The sequence below is a fragment of the Muscardinus avellanarius genome, assembly GCF_963383645.1.
Source record: "Muscardinus avellanarius genome assembly, chromosome: 8".
Taxonomy (NCBI): domain Eukaryota; kingdom Metazoa; phylum Chordata; class Mammalia; order Rodentia; family Gliridae; genus Muscardinus; species Muscardinus avellanarius.
In genome coordinates, this window is record NC_137794.1 from 117,753,068 (window position 1) to 117,772,878 (window position 19,811).

Here is a 19,811-nt window from a genome sequence, read left to right on the forward strand (position 1 = left end):
GCCCTCTAGAATCATGATTGGCCATACAGCTCTATTTTAGTTTGCCTTGCTAGAGCGTTTTGTAAAGAATCTCAGGCTAGATTCCTAGCTTCACTATGTTGGAAACCAAACTAATGAGTTGCCAGCGGACTTCTGCAACACCCGCAGATCTGAGAGACCCTCTCCACCGGAGGCCCCCACACCACCACCAGGATGCTGGAGATTTCTTCCATAAGGACAGGGAAACCTCAAAGCCAAGTGCCAGAGTTTCTTCAAGGGAGCTTTATAGGCATTGGATTCTTAAAATTGACCTTAGTTCCTTAAAACTTCCTGATAATATCTAATTCTGTGCTCATTCTTAAATGCGACTCTATAGTCAATGACACAGTACTGTGCACAATGTTTTCAACTGTCCTGATGCAAAGAGAACAGGTTGTTATCAAATGTGTGCAAATAACCACTGAGATGACGTAAGAACACTCAAGAGTTTCTGAATTCTGGAGGCATGGGCAGGAAGACAAAGAAATGTTCCTATGTTGCTTATAAAACTATAATTTGCCAAACTGGTGTGATAAATAGCTCAAAAGAAAAGGGCTATATAGCTTATAGGTAGAGCACTCCCTTGCCTAATGTACACACCACCCTGGATTAATCTCCAGCACTGCAGAAAAAAAAGAAAAAAGTGAGAAGAAAGAAAAAATTAAAAAAGGAAAAAGTTTTCCTTAAATTTGGAAAATAAAACAGCATAGCACCAGCAACATTCAAACAAAAAGAGTCTTTCTTCATCAGTCCCGTGTAATTAGTTCTTGCTGCGCTCGATAGTGGACAGGCAGTTTTATTTGCAAGTTTCTTCACAGGAGTCCTGGAAATCTTTACCTTGGCAAAGGACACGATCTTAAATTTGTCAAAAGCATACATTTGTCAGTCTTTTCTATAAATTGTTTGAGAATAAAGCATTTGAAAAGCTTTAAAGAAAGCATTAGAGTAAAACAAAAGGCCCGTGTTAAAATATCTGATGAGAGTTCATTAAGACTCAATCGGCAAGGAAATTTTATCATTTCTGTAAGGTACAATATTTTAATGTGCTAACTGAAAGTATTACTGATATGAAGACATATCAGATTTCTAGGAATTTCACACAATTTAGAGGGAAAAGTATAACATATGCATATAACTCAAAGAAAGCTAGATGTCATTTCTTACTTGACAATGTTTCTCATGCAAATTTAACATATAGAATATGTCTTATTCTCTTACAAGCTTTCTTTTTTTATAAAAAGAGACCAAATATAGGGGCCCTCTGATCATCCCACAGTTAGTTCAGATCAAAAGAATTTACTTTAGGATTTGGTTTGTAGAGGTTGTAAAAAAAAAAATGTCAAAATGTCTAAAACACTTATATAAATAGGATTGCTGGTCACAATAAAAATTACTTAGTTATCCAAAATGACAAAATATTTTAAAGCCAATTACAAAATGTTCTATAGGTGTAGGAAAACCTTTTCCCCTTTTCATGGAAAAAAACTCAGGTTCCTTAAGTAATCAAATACCTGATTAAAAAATAAACCAACATAAAGCTCAGGGAATTATTTCATTAAAGTATGAAACCTTTGTTTCCTTGCAAGATTACTTAAAAGGTTGAAACACACACACACACACACACACACACACACACACACACACACACACACAATTTCTTCTAACCAAACTAACACTCCAAAAAAAAAAGTAGTTTTAACAGAGAAAAACTAAACTCTAGTTTTGAATCAATATATTTCTTATGTCTGTGCCCATTTTTAAGAAGGCTCAATACTTCCCCTAGGCTCTTCACTGCTTGAGCATGCTGACTGTAGCTGTTTTTCTAGTTTTAGTGCAACCCCAGAGGTTCCTGGGTTGGAAGTCTGGTTCTCACTCTCTGATGGTGAGGAGTGGTGGACCCTTTAAGAGGTGGGGCTTCCTGAAGGGGAATTAGGTCATCAAGAAGCTTGCCTCTGGAAGGCTTAATGTAGTTGGTAGTTGGTCTTCATAAGAGGTGCCCACGCAAGCAGCAAGACAGGCCTCATCCCCTCTCCAACTTCCTGTCTTGCACGTGAGGAACCGATTCCACCATCATCTGCCGTTTTGGTGTCTGCCATGATGTGATACAGCCACGGTCCCTACCCAGAGCCGCAGTCTTGCTACTAGGACTTTCGCCTCCAAAACTGTGAGATAAACAAACCTTTTTAGCTTATCTTTAACCCAGATTTTAGTATTTTATGATAGAGATAGAAAACAAACTAATAAAGCATATAAAATTCAATTTCGATTTCTCTTCTAAAAGTCTCCCATAGCTTTCCTGTATCTACTAGGTGTTTGTAAAATACTTTTTCTTTTCTTAGTGCATAGCAAAAATATCGTTTGCTATATGACAAAAATTAGTCTTTCCTTTTAGCAAAACAACACACATCCTCATAGCTTATAGACTTTTCTTGCCAAAACACGTTACTTTCCTTGCGTTACATGCATAAAGAGTTGTTTCCCTTATTATTTCCAGTAGCTTTAATTACCATATGTTAAAATTAACTCTTTGTGACTCTAATGCCCAGTGAAAACCAGTAAGTAGTCAATTGTGAACTGTCTGTCACAAAGCAATATTCTGTACGAAAGCACTATTTTATAATTTATAATTCTCAGAAGCATCTGTTCCCTTACAGCACTTTCTCAATGTGCCAAAGGAATGTTTATTGACAGAAAAAAGGGCTGCTTTAATTCCTCTGTAATAAGAAATAAAAAGTGCATAAAATATGCTTGGCAATTACTGTTTCAGTATTTTATCTTATTTGTAAGTTATCTAAATACTCAATGAACATCAGTTTCAAAACATTAAAGCATGTAATAAGGTATGAGAGAAACTGAGGAGTTTTAGCGACATACTGTGACCATAATCATTGTTGAATACTTTATTTATAACTTTTATTCCTCTAACATTTATTTAATGTTTTTGTTCATAACAATTACACTTTACTCATGAAAATTTCCTACACTTCCCACACATCCATCGATCTCCACGTGAGCCAGGTACTGATTTGTGAGGGTGGGGACAGAGGCCTGACTTCCTGCAGGGCCAGTCCCTGTGCCTGGATGAAGCTGGGCTCTTGCAGCCTCCGGCCATGGTTCCCTGTCCCCGCTCTCCTGGGCTTTGATGACTCAGCCAGCGGCTTCCCTCCTGGGGGTTACTGTGTGGCTGTGAGCCCAGCACAAGCTCGAAGGAGTAAAAAGCAGCACATTGCTCAAAAGCACAGTGCCCCAAGGTGGAGAAGGAAGGAGGAAGGAAAGTCAGAAGATGGAAAAGCACAGTGCCCCAAGGTGGAGAAGGAAGAGGGAGGGAGGAAGGAAGGAGGAAGGAAGGAAGGAAGGAAGGAAGGAAGGAAGGAAGGAAGGAGGAAAGTCAGAAGATGGAAAAGCACAGTGCTCCAAGGTGGAGAGGGAAGAAGGAGGGAGGAAGGAGGAAGGAAAGAGGAAGGAAGGAGGAAGGAAAGTCAGAAAATGGAAAAGCACAGTGTTCCAAGGTGGAGACGGAGGGAGGAAGGAGGAAGGAAGGTCAGAAGATGAAAAAAGACAGTGCTCCAACATGGAGAAGGAAGGAAGGAAAGAAGGAAGGAGGGAAGGAAGGAAGGAGGCAGGTCAGGAAATGATACCTTCTACACAAGCAGGGCAGCAAAGTCTCCGGTGAGACTCCCGCATGGACTGGGCGGGTGTTTCAACCTCAGGCCAAGCTCAATCTCACTGACCTCTTCCTCCAGTGAGGAATCCACCAGCCACATGGGCCTCGGAGCCTGTAAAGCTGAAATGATCCCCAAGACTTGGCACCAAAGAAGACATGAAGACAGTCCTCAAGCCCTGAGCAGTGCATGCGAAACGTGCTGCTCTCTCCTGTTGAGTGGTTCAGTGCATAATGAGGCTGCCTCAGTGAGAGAGAGAGAGAGAGAGAGAGAGAGAGAGAGAGAGAGAGAGAGAAACAGAGACAGAGAAGAGAGAGGGTAGAGAGAGAAAGATGGAGAGAGGAGACAGAGAGATGAGAGAGAGGACAGAGAGAGGAAAGAGAGGAGAGGAGACAGAAGACAGAAGAGGAGAGAGGAGAGATGAGAGAGAGGAGAGGAGAGGGAGGGGAGAGAGAGGGAGGAGAGAGAAGAGAGAGAGGAGAGAAAGAGGAGAGAGAGGAGAGAAAGGAGAGAGAAGAGAGAGAAGAGAGTGAACAGAGGGGAGAGAATAAGGAGAGAGAGGAGAGAGGAAAGAGAGAGGAGAGAGTGGAGAGAGGAGAATAAAGGAGAGAGAAGAGAGAGAGAAGAGAGAGGAGATAAAAGGAGAGAGAGAGGAGAGAATGAAGAGAGAGGAGAGAGCAGGGAGAGGAGAGAGAGGATATATAGAGAGAGCAGAAGGAGAGAGGAGAGAGAGGAGAGGAGAGAGAAGAAGAGAGGAAAGAGAAGAGAGAGAAGAAAGAGGAGAGAGTGGAGAGGGAGGAGAAAGGAGAGATGAGAGAGAAGAGAGAGAGAGGAAACAACAGAGAGAAGAGAAAGAGAGAAGAGAGATTAGGGAGAGAGGAGAGAGGAGACAGCAGAGAGGAGAGAGGAGAGAGATGAGAAAGTGGAGAGAGGAGATAGATGAGAGAGGAGTGAGAGAGGAGAGAGGGGAGAGAGAAGAGAGAAGAGAGATGAGAGGAGTGAGAGAGACAAGAGAGAGGAGAGAGAGGAGAGAGGAGACAGCAGAGAGAGGAGAGAAAAGAGAGAGAGGAGAGAGTGGAGAGAGAACAAGAGAGATGAGAGAGGAATGAGAGAGAAAAGAGAGTGGAGAGAGAGGAGAGAGAGAGGAGAGGAGAGAGCTTAGAGAGAAAGGAGAGGAGAGAAATAGAAAAGAGAGAGGAGAGAGAGAGGAGATATATATAGAGAGGGGTGTGAGAGAAGAGAGGAGAGCTGAGATAGAGGAGAGAGAGGAGAGAGAAGAGAGATTAGAGAGGAGTGAGAGAGGAGAGAGAGGATATATACAGAGAGAGAAGGGTGAGAGAGAGGAGAGAGAGGACAGAGAGGGGAGAGAGAGGAGAAATTAGAGAGAGGAGAGATTAGAGTGAGGAGAGAGAGGAGAAAACAGAGAAAGAGGAGAGAGAGGAGAGAGAAGAGAGAGATGAAAGAGGAGAGAGAGAGGAGAGAGGAGAGAGAGGAGAAGAAAGAAGAGAGAGGAGAGATTAGAGAGAGAGGATAGAGAGAAGACAGCAGGGAGAGAGGAGAGAAAAGAGAGGAGAGAGAGGAGAGAGGAGAGAGAGGAGACAGCAGAGAGTGAGGAGAGAGAGAAATTAGAGAGAAAAGAGAGAGGAGACAGCAGAGAGAGAGGAAAGAGAAGAGAGAGATGAGAGAGGAGTCAGAAGGAGAAGAGAGTGGAGAAAGAGGGGAGAGAAAACAGAGATAGATGAGAGAGAGAGGAGAGGAGAGAGAGAAGAGAGCGTAGAGAGAAAGGAGAGAGAGGAGAGAAAGAGGAGAGAGGAGAGAGAGGAGAAATAGAGGAGATATATAGAGAGAAGGGTGTGAGAGAAGAGAGAGAGGAGAGCTGAGATAGAGGAGAGAGAGAAGAGAGAAGAGAAAGATTAGAGAGGAGAAAGAGGAGAGAGAGGATATATACAGAGAGAGCAGAGTGAGAGAGAGGAGAGAGCAGAGAGAGAGAGAGAGGACAGAGAGGGGAGAGAGGAGAAATTAGAGAGAGAGGAGAGATTAGAGTGAGGAGAGAGAGGAGAAAACAGAGAAAGAGGAGAGAGAGGAGAGAGATGAAAGAGTGGAGAGAGAGGAGAGAAGAGAGAGATGAGAGAGGAATGAGAGAGGAGAGAGGGGAGAGAGAAGAGAGAGATGAGAGAGGAGTGAGAAAGAGAAGAGAGAGAGGAGAGAGAGAAGAGATTAGAGAGAGGAGACAGCAGAGATAGAGGAGAGAGAGGAGAGAGAAGAGAGAGAGGAGAGAGAAGAGAAAGGAGACAGCAGAGAGTGAGGAGAGAGAGAAGAGAGAGAGGAGAGATTAGAGAGAGAGGATAGAGAGGAGACAGCAGAGAGAGAGGAGAGAGGAGAGAGTGGAGAGAGAGGAGAGAAATGAGAGAGGAGAGAGTGGAGAGGGGAGAGAGAAGAGAGAGAGGAGCAAGAGTATAGAGACAGGAGAGAGCAGAGAGAGAGGAGAGAGGAGATAGAGGAAAGAGAGGAGATGTATAGAAAGAGCAGAGTGAGAGAATAGAGAGAGGAGAGCAGAGATAGAAAGAGGAGAGAGAGGAGAGAGAAGAAAGAAGAGAGAGATTAGAGAGGAGTGAGAGAGAGGAGAGAGTGGAGAGAAAGGAGAGAGGAGAGAATGGAGAGAGAGGAGACAGCAGAGAGAGGAGAGTGAAGAGAGAGGAGAGAGTGAAGGGATAGGGCAGAGAGAAGAGAGAGGAGAGAGAGGAGAGAGAAAGGAGAGAGAAGAGAGAAAGAGAAGAGATCAGAGAGAGGAGACAGGAGAGAGAGAGAGAGAGGGTAGATATATAGAGAGGGGAGTGAGAGAAAAAAAGAGAAGAGAGAGGAAAGAGAGAAGAGAGGGGAAAGAGAGAAGAGAGAAGAGAGAGATTAGAGAGGAGTGAGAGAGAGGAGAGATTAGAGAGAGTGGAGAGAGAGGAGATAGCAGATAGAGAGGAGAGAGAGGCGAGAGAAGAGAGAGGAGAGAGAGGAGAGATTAGAGAGAGAGGAGAGAGGAAACAGAAGAGAGAAAGGAGAGAGGAGAAAGAGGAGAGAGAGGAGAGAGAAGAGAGAGAAGAGAGGAGAGAGAGGAGAGAGAAGAGAGAGAGAAGAGAGGAGAGAGAGGAGAGAGAAGAGAGAGAGGAGAGACAGAGCAGTGAGAGAGGATAGAAGAGAGAGAGGAGATATATAGAGAGAACCGAGTGAGAGAGGAGAGAGAGAGAAGAGATAGAGGAGAGAGGAGAGAGAGATGAGAGAGGAGTGAAAGAGAGGAGAGAGGGAGAGGAGAGAGGAGTGAAAGAGAGGAGTGAGAGGAGAAAGAGGAGAGAAAGGGGAGATAGAGGAGAGAGAGATGAGAGGAGAGAGAAGAGCGAGAGAAAAGAGAGGAGAGAGGAGAGAGCAGAGAGCAGAGAGAAGAGAGAGGGGAGAACCACAATAAATAAACAGATAAAACAATAACAAAAATGAAGTGTATAGAAGAATGTGTGGGTTATATGCAAATAGAATGCCATTGTATATATTTTAAGGTCTGTGGGGGCTTTTGGAACCAGTTTTCAAGGGGACAATATGGCCGTGGTGTGTCATTACACAAGCACAGTTGGGTCTCAGATTCTGCCTGCACATCTCTACCTAGTCAACAGAGGCCCATGGGAGTGCACGCCCAGCCCTGCAGATCAGATCAGCACGCGCTATCTCTCTCCTCTCTCTCTCTTTCCTCTCTCTCCTCTCTCCTCTCTCCTCTCTCTCCTCTCTCTCCTCTCTTCTCTCTCTCTCTCATCTATCTCCCCTCTCAACTCTCTCTCCTCTCTCTCTCCTATCTCCTCTCCCTTTTCTATCTCCTCTCTCCTCTCTCTCTCATCTCTCTCCTCTCTCTTTTCTCTCTCTCTCCTCTCTCTCCCCTCTCCACTCTCTCTCTCCTCTCTCTCTCCTATCTCCTCTCTCTTTTCTATCTCCTCTCTCTCTCCTCTCTCTCCTCTCTCTCCTCTCTCTCTCCTCTCTCTCCCCTCTCCACTCTCTCTCTCCTCTCTCTCTCCTATCTCCTCTCTCTTTTCTATCTCCTCTCTCTCTCCTCTCTCTCCTCTCTCTCCACTCTCTCTTCTCTCTCCCCTCTCTCTACTCTCTATCCACATCAGGGATCAACCCTTGAGATGAAAATTTCAGGAGGAAACCGCCAGCACCTGCATCTGTTCTGCCATCTGTCACTGTTCCACAAGCGTCGGGTCTAAGGATTCTCTACACAGCATTTCATCACAGCCGATATTGTGTGTAATCTAGAAATAACTTCAAGTGTATTGGAGGCTGGGTGTGGTGACTCTCACTGGTCAATTCCAGTACTTGGGAAGCTGAGATAAGAGGGTCACAGGTTCAAGGCCAGCCTCAGTAACTACACAAGACCTTGTTGTTTTTTTAAAAAAGAGATAAGAAGTAAAGCCCAGAAATAATTGTGTCAAAATGGCAGACCTGGAAAAAGGCTTGGCTTTGTTCAGGAAACAAATAACTATTGAAACTTAGATTGACTTAGCAAAAAGTAATTAGCAAGTCAATAGATGGGAGCTAGGGCTTCCTCTTTCTAAAGACAGATCTCCAAGGTAGTCTGGGGAGGATCTGAGCAGGGGTTGACCTTCCACCTTCATGAAAGGAGACACCTCCCCACACCTTGCTGGGGGAGAGACCTTACAGGGTAAAGGGAGGGACCTTACAGGGACATTTACTATGTCAGAATTACATAAACAAGATGGAGGTCATGGGTATAAAAAGTCGGGTCCACCTTTGGGGTGGTGAATTGACTCGGAACCCCCCCCCATGCCATTCTGGCATGGGGCTGTAACTATCCTCTGTATTTCTATACTTTTAATAAACTTCTTTAAATCTTCAGTAAGTGTCCAAGCTATGTATACTTATCCTTAGCTCAGGACAAAAACCTGGGAGTGTTCTGTGTTTTTCTGTTTTTTCCGGTTTTTTGTTTCTTGGGGGAGTTTTCGGAAAATTATTCCCAGGGGTCTAACCACCATCAACATCCTTCCCAGCTCCTGCAGGTGAAACCAGGGAAAGCCCAGCCGACTCGTGGGCCAGGTCGAAGGCACCTGCCTAATGGGAGCTGGGCCAGAGGCCGTGGCCAGGCTGCAGGGGGAGCTCCCGGGGAGGTGCAGGGGCGGGTGCCCACCGTGCCAGAAGTGGGGATTCCCCTGGGTAGTGGGTGAGGGCAGGCAGGGCGCCAACATGGTCTCCTGGCCACCAGGACCTCCGCAGGAGGGACAGAATCCCACCTGACTAGAGAGGGCACCTGCTGCTCAGTGGGGGGACAGGAGCAGCCCAAGGCTCCCAGGCTCCCAGGAGGCCCTGCTCAGCCCCACACGTCCAGAGTACCATTCTCCTGCCCTCTCCCGCCCTGGTGCACTTGGGGCCTTCTGTGCTGCGCCCGCTGCCCTCTCCTGGTGCTGCAGGCAAAAGGCCCTTACCTTCTCCCATGTGGGATGCAGGAAAGCCTGTGAGGGATGAATTTGGTATTTGTACACATGGTTTTATCCTAGATCCAGGCTTCAGCTTTAATTAACACTCCCAAGTGCTACTTTGCAAGCTTGTGTTGTTTTTCAAAAACAAAACTTAAAAAAAAACAGTCTCAGAGGTAGGATCCACACATAGGATATTTCAGACTTGACTCCCAGTTTCAGTAAGAAATCTTGAATAATATCAAATGTTTTTAAAGACCCTTGTTAAAAATCCACATGAAGCCAGGCGTGGTGGCGCACACTTGTAAACCCAGCATTTGGGAGGCTGAGATGGGAAGATCATGGTTCACAGACAGCCTCAGCTACTTAGTGAGGCCCTTTGCAACTCACTGAGATCCTGTTTCAAAATAAAGAATAGGCCGCGCGTGGTGGCGCACGCTTTGTGGTGGCGCAGGCTTGTAATCCCCGCGCTTGGGAGACAGAGATAGGAGGATCACGCTGGTTCGAAGCCAGCCCCACTGGCTTAAGAGACCCTGTTTCCAAAAATAAATAAAATATAAAATAGGTCTGGGAGTGTAGCCCAGATGTAGAAGGAATTCCAGAAACCCCAGTACCACCCCCAAAAAAATAAAATCAAGAATAAAATATAGAGCTGGGGGTGCAGCTCGGAGGTAGAATGCCCCTGGGTTCCATTCCAGTACAGCAAGAAAAAAAAAAGGTCCAGATGTGGTCTGAGTGCCTAGTTATTGGAATGTGTCATCTTCTCAACCCAGCAGCCCAGCTGGGAAACACGGAGTGGGTGCCCTCCAGGCACCAGGCCGGGGCAGAGCCCCACCCGGACCATCCCTCCCTTGGAGGGCGGCAAGTCCTGCCGAACTCCGTGTTAATAAAGACATGCATTGGGGAGACTTCCGGGAAGATGGCGACGGAGGAAAGCGGCACTTACAAGTCCCGCTAACAATCCAACTCTACTACCTCAAAACCAGCGCCTTTCAGAGCCAGAAAACACCACATCAAAGAAATAAAAACGGTAAATACAAGGGACAGAGAAAAAGGGCTGGAAAAACAAGACACCGGAATAAAAACCAGCCCGAAGTGCCGCGCCCGCGCGGTGCGGAGCGGCCGGAGCAGCCGAAGCAGCCAGAGCCGCAGCGCAGATTGGGGGGAGCCGCGGAGCGGAGCAGCCTGAGCAGCCAGAGCAGCCAGAGCCGCGGCGCGGAACGGCCGGAGCGGCCAGAGTGGCCAGACCCGCGGTACAGAGCAGCTGGAGTCGCGGTTCCGAGCAGCTGAGCAGAGCGGCCAGAGCAGCCGAGCGGAGCGGCCAGAACAGCCGGAGCAGTCAGAGCTGCAGCGCGGATTGGCTGGAGCGTCGGCGCGGAGTGGCCGGAGCCGCGGAGTGGAGCGGCCGGAGCAGCCGGAGCAGAGTGGCCAGAACAGCTGAGCGGAGCGGCCAGAGCAGCCAGAGTGGAGCGGCCAGAACAGCCGGAGCAGCCAGAGCCGAGTCGCGGAACGGCCGGAGCGGCCGGAGTGGCCAGACCCACGGTGCAGAGCAGCCAGAGCCGCGGTGCAGAGCAGCCGGAGCAGCCGGAGCGGCCAGAACCGTGGTGCGGAGCAGCCAGAGCCGCGGCGCAGAGCGGCCGGAGCGGCACGGCCTACATCTCCCCTAGCAACACCAGGCTCCAGAGAGGAGGGAGACTCAAAACAGAGCTAAAATCCAGAGAGGAGGTACTCTGGCCTCGCAGCCTAGGATGCAGAAGCAGCGTCTTACTGCTGGCGGCAGCGGCGAGTTCACTGGACGGCCCTAGACCAACCCACTCAACCAGCCACCAGGCGCCTGAGAGGAGGGGTGGACAGCGAGCCGAGGTGAGCAAGTGCTGAACAGCCGGGTGGCAGTCAGCAGTTTTGTTGGTGCAGGGAACATCTAAAGCTCCCAAGGGCTGGGCGCAGCACAACTGGCAAGGACTCAGAGCAGAGTTCAAAACCAGAGAAGAAATACGCCGCATCACGGCCGAGGGCGTGGCAGTGGTGCCATATTGCCAGTGGCGGCAGCAGCGAATCCACCGAGTTCACTACAGCTCCATCAGCGCACTCAACAACCGTGAGTCAAATTGCGGCCCCTAGGGGAGAAATCCCAGTACTGTACTCCCAGGGACTTGCGCAGATAGTCTCCCTGGGTCGGAGATTTTAGCAGTGCAACCCAGTGGGGGAGTGGCAGTGGCAGAGATATCATACCATAGTCACAACTCCCCACTGGAGAACGCCCAAGTTGGCACCCCCCACGGTCTAAGCAGCCTTGATTGACTCCCTGGGTCTGAGACTTTGTGATACAACACAGTAAAGGAGTAGTGGTGACTGAGATACCATAGACTAGAGATCCAGAGCATCTTAAGTGAACTCGTAGTGACTCAGGGAAGAACCCAGAGAAGGCACAAACTTCCAAAATCATGGGAAAGAGAAATAACAATGGAGCAGTGAATGCCAACAACACCACAACATCAGAATCTGATAACACAGAAACCCGAAGATCGCTAGAAGATCAAATTAGGAAAATAACTTTAGAAATAATAGAGGACTTTCGAAAAGAATTTAGAGAGAGTCAAAAAGAGATAAAGGATGCAATTAATGAAGTAAAGGCCTCAATTCAAAGTATAAACAACAGATTAGACCACATGGAGAATAGAATCTCACTTCTTGAAGATGATCATTCTAAAAATGAACGCATAGTTTCTAATTTAGAAAAAAAAACCCGACAGCAGGAATCTGACATTGAAGAAATATGGGCCCATTTCAAGAGAGCTAACCTAAGAATAATTGGAATAGAGGAGGGAAAAGAAGGTGAAACCAAAGGGATCAACAATCTCTTCAAGGAAGTAATAGCAGAAAATTTTCCAAACATAGAGCAAGAGGTCGATACACAGGTCCAGGAAACTTATAGAACTCCCTTTAGACAGGATCAGAGAAGAGGATCCCCACGCCACATAATTGTCAAAATGACTAATGTGGAAGCCAAGGAGAGAATCTTAAAGGCAACAAAAACAAAAGGCCATGTGACATACAGAGGCAAACCAATTAGAATCACTCCAGACTTCCCAAACCAAGTTATGAAAGCCAGAAAGGCTTGGAGTAACATATTCCAAACTCTGAAAGAAAACAACTTCCAGCCAAAAATTTCCTACCCAGCAAAACTATCCATCAAATTAGATGGGGAAATAAGAAGCTTCCATGACAAACAGCAACTGAAGGAATTTATGTCTTCAAAACCAGCACTAGAGAAAATACTCAAGGAGATTAACTGCAAAGAGGAAATGGGTAATTCACGCCAGAACCAAAGAACAAGAATTCCCATCCAGCAGACAACTAAGCAAAGAAGAATAAACAGTATCTCAAACAGAAATAAGATCTCAACATGTTGGGAATTAAAAATTATCTCTCTATAATCACACTGAATGTAAACGGCCTCAACTCCCCAATAAAAAGACATAAAGTGGCAAAATGGATTAAAAGCCAGAATCCATCCATCTGCTGCTTACAAGAAACACACCTCACAAGTAAAGATAGGAACAAACTCAGGGTAAAGGGCAGGAGCAAGGTAATCCATGCTAATGGTACTCGAAGACAAGCAGGAGTAGCAACTATGATATCAGACAAGTTAGACTTCAAACCCAAACTTATTAGAAGAGACAAAGAAGGTCACATTTTACTGGTAAAAGGAATAGTCCAGCAAGAGGAAATAACAATAATCATCATCTATGCCCCAAACATAGGGGCAGCTACTTTCATAAATCAAACTCTTTGTGACATGAAGCCACACATAAATCCCAACACAATAATACTGGGAGACTTCAACACACCTCTCACAATACTAGACCGATCTTCCAGACAAAGGGTCAGTAAAGATGTCTCAGAACTAAAGAACACCATTAACCAAATGGACCTTTTGGACACATATAGAATATTTCACCCAACTACAGCAGAGTTTACATTTTTCTCAGCTGCTCATGGAACCTTCTCCAAAATAGATCACATCCTGGGACACAAAATGAGCACTAGCAAATTTAAAAAATGTTACATACTTCCCTGTGTCATTTCAGACCATAATGGAATGAAACTAGAAATCAACTATAAGAAGACCCAGAGAAACAACATAAACACGTGGAGACTGAACACCACACTTCTGAATGAAGAATGGGTCATAGAAGATGTAAGAGGTGAAATCAAGAAATTTCTAGAAACAAATGAAAATAAAGAAACAACATATCAAAACCTCTGGGACACTTAAGAAGGCAGTATTAAGAGGAAAATTTATAGCACTGAGTGCTCACATAAGAAAAACAGAAAATCTTCAAATAAATAGCCTTATGACACACCTCAAAGCCCTTGAAAAGCAGGAACAATAGAACCCCAAAGCCAGCAGAAGACGGGAAATTATTAAAATTAGAGCAGAAATTAACGAAATAGAGAATAAAAAAACAATACAGAAAATCAACAAAACCAAAAGCTGGTTTCTTGAAAAAATTAACAAGATTGATAAACCACTAGCCAACCTAACTAAAAAAAAGAGAGAATCAACCCAAATTATGAAGATAAGGGATGAAAAAGGAGACATTACTACTGACAGCGTAGAAATCCAGAGGATTATCAGAAACTACTTTGAAGAACTATACTCCAACAAAATGGAAAATCTGGAGGAAATCGACAACTTCCTAGATAAATACAACCTTCCTAAACTGAGTCAAGAAGATAGAGAACACTTAAACCAACCAATAACAATCAAAGAGATTGAAATAGCAATAAAGAGCTTACCATCAAAGAAAAGCCCAGGACCAGATGGTTTCCCAAGTGAATTCTATAAAACCTTTATAGGAGAACTAATCCCAATACTACTCAAACTATTTCGGGAAATAGAAAAAACCGGGACTCTCCCAAATACATTCTATGAAGCCAACATCACACTAATACCCAAACCGAATAAAGACAGTTCAGGGAAGGAAAACTACAGGCCTATATCTCTGATGAACTTGGATGCAAAACTATTAAACAAAATACTAGCAACACGCATTCAAAACCACATCAAGAAAATCATTCACCATGACCAGGTAGGGTTCATCCCAGGGATGCAAGGCTGGTTCAATATACGAAAAACAATCCATGTAATTCATCATATAAACAGAATCAAAGACAAAAACCACATGATCATCTCAATAGATGCTGAAAAAGCATTTGATAAAATTCAACATCCATTTATGATAAAAACACTGCAGAGAATTGGAATAGAAGGAACATATCTCAACATTATTAAGGCAATCTACAATAAGCCCACTGCCAACATCATATTAAATGGGGAAAAACTTCAAGAATTTCCCCTAAAAACTGGAACGAGACAAGGATGTCCACTATCACCACTTCTCTTCAATATAGTACTAGAGACTCTAGCCAGAGCAATAAGGCAAGAAAAGGAAATCAAAGGAGTACAAATAGGAAAAGAAGAACTTAAGCTTTCACTATTTGCAGATGACATGATACTATATTTAGAAAACCCAACAAACTCAACCAAAAGGCTTATAGAACTGATCAACAAATTCAGCAAGGTATCTGGATACAAAATCAATCTTAAAAACTCAGAAGCTTTCCTGTACACCAACCATAAATCCACTGAAAAAGAAATTCAGAAAACACTTCCACTCAGGATCTCCCACAAAAAAATAAAATACCTAGGAATAAACCTGACCAAGGAAGTAAAAGATCTCTACAAAGAAAATTATAAAACACTGAAAAAAGAAATCGAAGAAGATCTTAGAAGATGGAAAGACCTTCCATGTTCATGGATTGGCAGAATTAATATCATTAAAATGGCCATCCTCCCAAAAGTGATCTACAGATTTAATGCAATGCCCATTAAACTACCAAGATCATTCCTCACAGACATAGAAAAATCAGTCCTTAAATTTATCTGGAATAACAAAAATCCCAGAATAGCCAAGGTAGTTCTCAGCAACAAAAACCATGCAGGAGGAATCACAATACCTGACTTTAAACTATACTACAAAGCCATTGTAATAAAAACAGCATGGTACTGGCAAAAGAACAGATACATAGACCAATGGAGCAGAATAGAAGACCCAGAAACAAGTCCACACACTTTCAGCCAATTGATATTTGACAAAGGGGCCAAAAAGATACACTGGAAAAAAAGATAGCCTCTTCAACAAATGGTGTTGGCAAAACTGGTTAACCATATGCAGAAAATTGGATGTTAATCCCACTTTTTCACCCTGTACAAAAGTCAACTCACGATGGATCAAAGACTTGGAAATTAAACCAGAGACCTTGAAGCTCCTTGAAGAGGGCATAGGTCCAACACTACAACACATAGGCACAGACAAACATTTCCTCAACAAGACCCCAAAGGCACAACAAATTAAAAGGAGAATCAATACATGGGATTGCATGAAACTGAAGAGCTTCTGTCCAGCAAAGGAAACTATCAAAAACCTCAATCGAGAGCCAACAGAATGGGAGAAGATTTTTGCCACCTACACCACTGATAGAGGACTAATATCTAGAATATACAGAGAACTCAAGAAACTCAACACTAAGAAAACAAAGCATCCAATAACAAAATGGGCAAATGAACTAAATAGACACTTCACAAAAGAAGAAATTCAAATGTCCAATAAATGCATGAAAAAATGCTCAACATCACTGGCAATCAGAGAGATGCAAATCAAAACTACCCTGAGATTTCACCTAACTCCAACTAGAATGGCCATCATTCAAAACACGAACAATAACAGATGCTGGCGAGGATGTGGAGAAGTGGGAACTCTAAGACATTGTTGGTGGGATTGCAAATTAGTGCAACCACTTTGGAAAACAGTATGGAGAATCCTCAGAAGAATGGGAACACACCTACCATTTGATCCAGCAATACCACTGTTGGGTATCTACCCAAAAGAAAAGAAACCAAACTACCAAACTAATGCATGTGTATCTATGTTCATAGCTGCACAATTCACCATAGCCAAACTATGGAACCAGCCAAGATGTCCATCAACAGATGAATGGATTACAAAACTGTGGGATATGTACACAATGGAATTTTACTCAGCCATCAAAAAAAACTCAATTACATCATTTTCAGGGAAATGGATGGAACTGGAGGACATTATGCTAAGTGAGATTAGTCAGGCACAAAAAATAAGAAATCAGATGCTTTCCCTAATATGTGAGAGTTAGGGAGAAATGGGTCATAGGAGGAACTCTCGGAAGAGGATCAGTAACTTTTAACTCTGTTTACATTGTCTTTGGATATACAATTTTTTTTTATTTTTTAGGGAGTTTATTTACTCTTTTGTTGCCTGTGCCATTGAAATCATATCCAAGAAATCACTTCCAATTTCAATGTTGTGAGGTTTTATGACCCAGATTTTCTTCTAAAAGCTTATAGTATTAAGATTTATATTTAGGTCTTTTATCTATTTTGAGTTAATATTTGTATATGTGTTAGGTAAGGGTCCAATTTTATTCTTTTTCATTTATTATTATTTTTCAACAATATTTAGTTAAAAGACTAGTATTTCCTCCACCAAAAGTTCATGGAAACCTTGTCAAAAATAACTTGACAATGTATGGAAGAATTTATCTCTAGGCTTTTATTTAGCTCCAATGGTTTATATATCTGCCTTTAGAACAGTACTACAGTGTTTCAATTATTGTAGCTTTATATGGTTTGAAATCAGAAAATATACATCTTCTAGCTTTGTTCTTCTTTGAGACTGTTTTGGGTATCTAGAGTCCATATTCCATATCAGGATAGATTTTTTCTGAAAAATAAATAAATAAATGTATGATAGTTTCACCTAAAATAAAAAGAAAAAAATATTCTCTGGTAAGAAAGAAAGCAAAAAGAAATATTGAAATGTTATCTTTAAGTCATCAAAAGTTTGGTACCAGACAAATGAAACTGTTATGTGAGATTATCAATGTTAATATTGTATAAATTGCTATAATACTAGATGTCAACCAGTAAGCCAAGCGTGGGAAGGAGGGATGGGGAGGGAATGGGGTGGGGATCGTGGTAGGGGCTAACTGGGCGAGATGTGCATGTATGTCTACAAAAGTATTTTCTTTATACCACTATGATGTATGAATACATTGCACCAATAAAAAAATAAATAAAAAAAAGACATGCATTGGGTTTTCGGGTTTTGTGGGGTTGGTTTTGGTTTTTGAGAGGGGAGCTGGGGATTGAACACAGGGTATTGTACCTCTGAGATACACCCCCAGTCCTTTTAAAACTTTTTTGGTTTTAAACAGGGTCGAGTTAGGTTGCTGGGGCCTTTTATGCTGCTGAGGATGTCCTTGGACCTATGATCCTCCTGACTCAGCCTCCCAGTTTCTGGGATTATAGGTGTTCACCACCACGTCTGGCTAAGGAAAAGCATTCTTGCCAGCAGAGAAGGGGACACAAGGGAGGGAGGGAGGAAAGGAAGGAAGAAAGAAGTTAGTTCATTGCAGCAGGTGGATCTGAGAATCTGAAGCAGGCCAGCAAGGTGGCAGTGGTCAGCTCTGAGGTGGTATGTGTGCTAATAGTACACCTACGATTATTAATGAACACTTTAAATGAACACTTTCTAATTTCCTTGCTGTGGACCATATTATTAAATGAAAAGGAGACTTCATGCTGATTGTGCAAGTGTGGCCCTGTGCTTTGGCCACCAGAGGCGGCCGAGAGGGGCCTCCATGGCTCTACTCTCCAAACACACTTTCATTCAAGGAAAGTGCCTGGCCAGGCGTGGTGGCTTGTGCTTGTCATCCTAGTACTTAGGAGGCTGAGACAGGAGGGTTCAGGTTCACAGACATCCTCAGCTACTTAGTGAGGCCCTCCACAACTTAATGAGACCCTGTTTCAAAATAAAGAAGAAAATCTGAGGCTGGGGGTGTAGCTTGAAGATAGAATGTCCCTGGGTTCAATCCCTGGTACCAAACAAAAAAAAAAAAAAAAAAAAAAAACCACTTTGCCTGTTTACCCCACGAAGCCTTCAGCCTGGCTTAGTACTTGTGAGATGTTCAACCATAAATGTCACTCCCCTAAGGTAGGAAAGTGAGTGAACCTTAATCCTAGGAAATAAAACTAACCGTTGCTGCTTAGTAATGAACATCAAAGCCCGAGACACCATGCACACACCAACCACCCTCTGTTTCTCCTGTAAGATGTCTAAGAATGTGGCCTTGATTGCTAAATTTTGACTAAAGACATAGTTTCCTTGTGAAGGGTATTCAAAATATTAGAGGTTAAACAAATGCATGTGTGCATGTTTGTAGCAGCTTGATTTACGACTGTCAAAAGATGGAAAAACCCAAAGGTCAGTGAATAGATGAATCAGTGAAGGAACCATGGTCTGTATTCAGTCTTAAAAGGTGGAGTTCTGACTCATTCTACAGCACTTTGAATGGACTCGAGGCCAGTGCACTGCCTGGGTCACTCGAAAGCTACTAGTAGTATGTTCTGTGAATTTCATCTGGAATGTCAGAAGTTAGAGGCCTTAAATTGCAGATGTCACAAATAGTTACGAGGAGAGCCTGCCAGACTGAGCAGTGGTCGGTGGCAGTCCCGCGCCAGCACCTGGAGGCTAAGTATGTGTCTCCCTCCTCTGGAACAGGAGACTAACCGGAGCCCTGCCTCAGCACTGCAGGGAGCAGCAACCACATGCATGCTACAAGAGAAGTGCTCATTGCACAGTCACAGAGTGCCTGGAGGCAAAACTGGCATGGCTCCCACATGGCCAGAATCTCAGTCTGTGCTACTGACAGTCACCAGGCCCTGTGTGGAAAAAACAGGTATGAATAGACAGGGCCATGCAGCGTGATGGATGAAATAATCACAAGGCTGTAAAAGGTAAAAAACCAAACACCGAGAGCATAATCGGTAGTGTAGTCAATGCCAAACCCACTTTGATCAAAAGGGAAGGATGCGGGTTTGGGGGTCTCCTTAATCTCCTTAGCTTCTGTCATGGGAGAAGGGGCTGACACCACACAGCGCCGTGTGCTGCGGGCAGCAGATGTGACTACCTTCTCTGCGCATGGGTCATGGGCGTTCTTCTGAGCACACATAAGGGCGTGTGTGTCAGGCATGTTCAGGCTCTTGTGAGCCTCCAGAACTCCCATCTTGTTCTAGCTTCGAGTGAGGGCTGACATCGGTGTCACCCTCCAGTTTTTTCACAAAAACTGAAGTGTGCGAGACGAGGCCAAGCATGCTATCTTACAGCGCCAGGGCACCCTGATCTCGGAGACCGTGGATTGAGGAGGCACAGCCAGGACACACATGGCTGCCTTGTCCGCCTCTACAGCATGTGGGTGACAGAGAGCGCCAGGCAGGCAGGTCAGAGGATCCAGGGGTGGAGCCCTGCAGGAATGTCAGCTCCCTGCTGAGCATGCCTCAGCAGAACGCAGAAGCAAGATGGTGAAAGACAGCAGAAGGGGAAGATGAACGGCCCAGACAGCTCTGATAACACCCGTGGGTGGGTGGGGAAGCGCCACCCTCCTCCATTGGACCCTGAGCCTCTGGGCAGGCAGGGCTGGCAAACTCCCTCACTGGGGGAGCCACTGCATCCCGCAGCCACGCAGGTGCTCCTGCCCCCATATCCCGCTGGCCCCTGGCCCCTGGAGG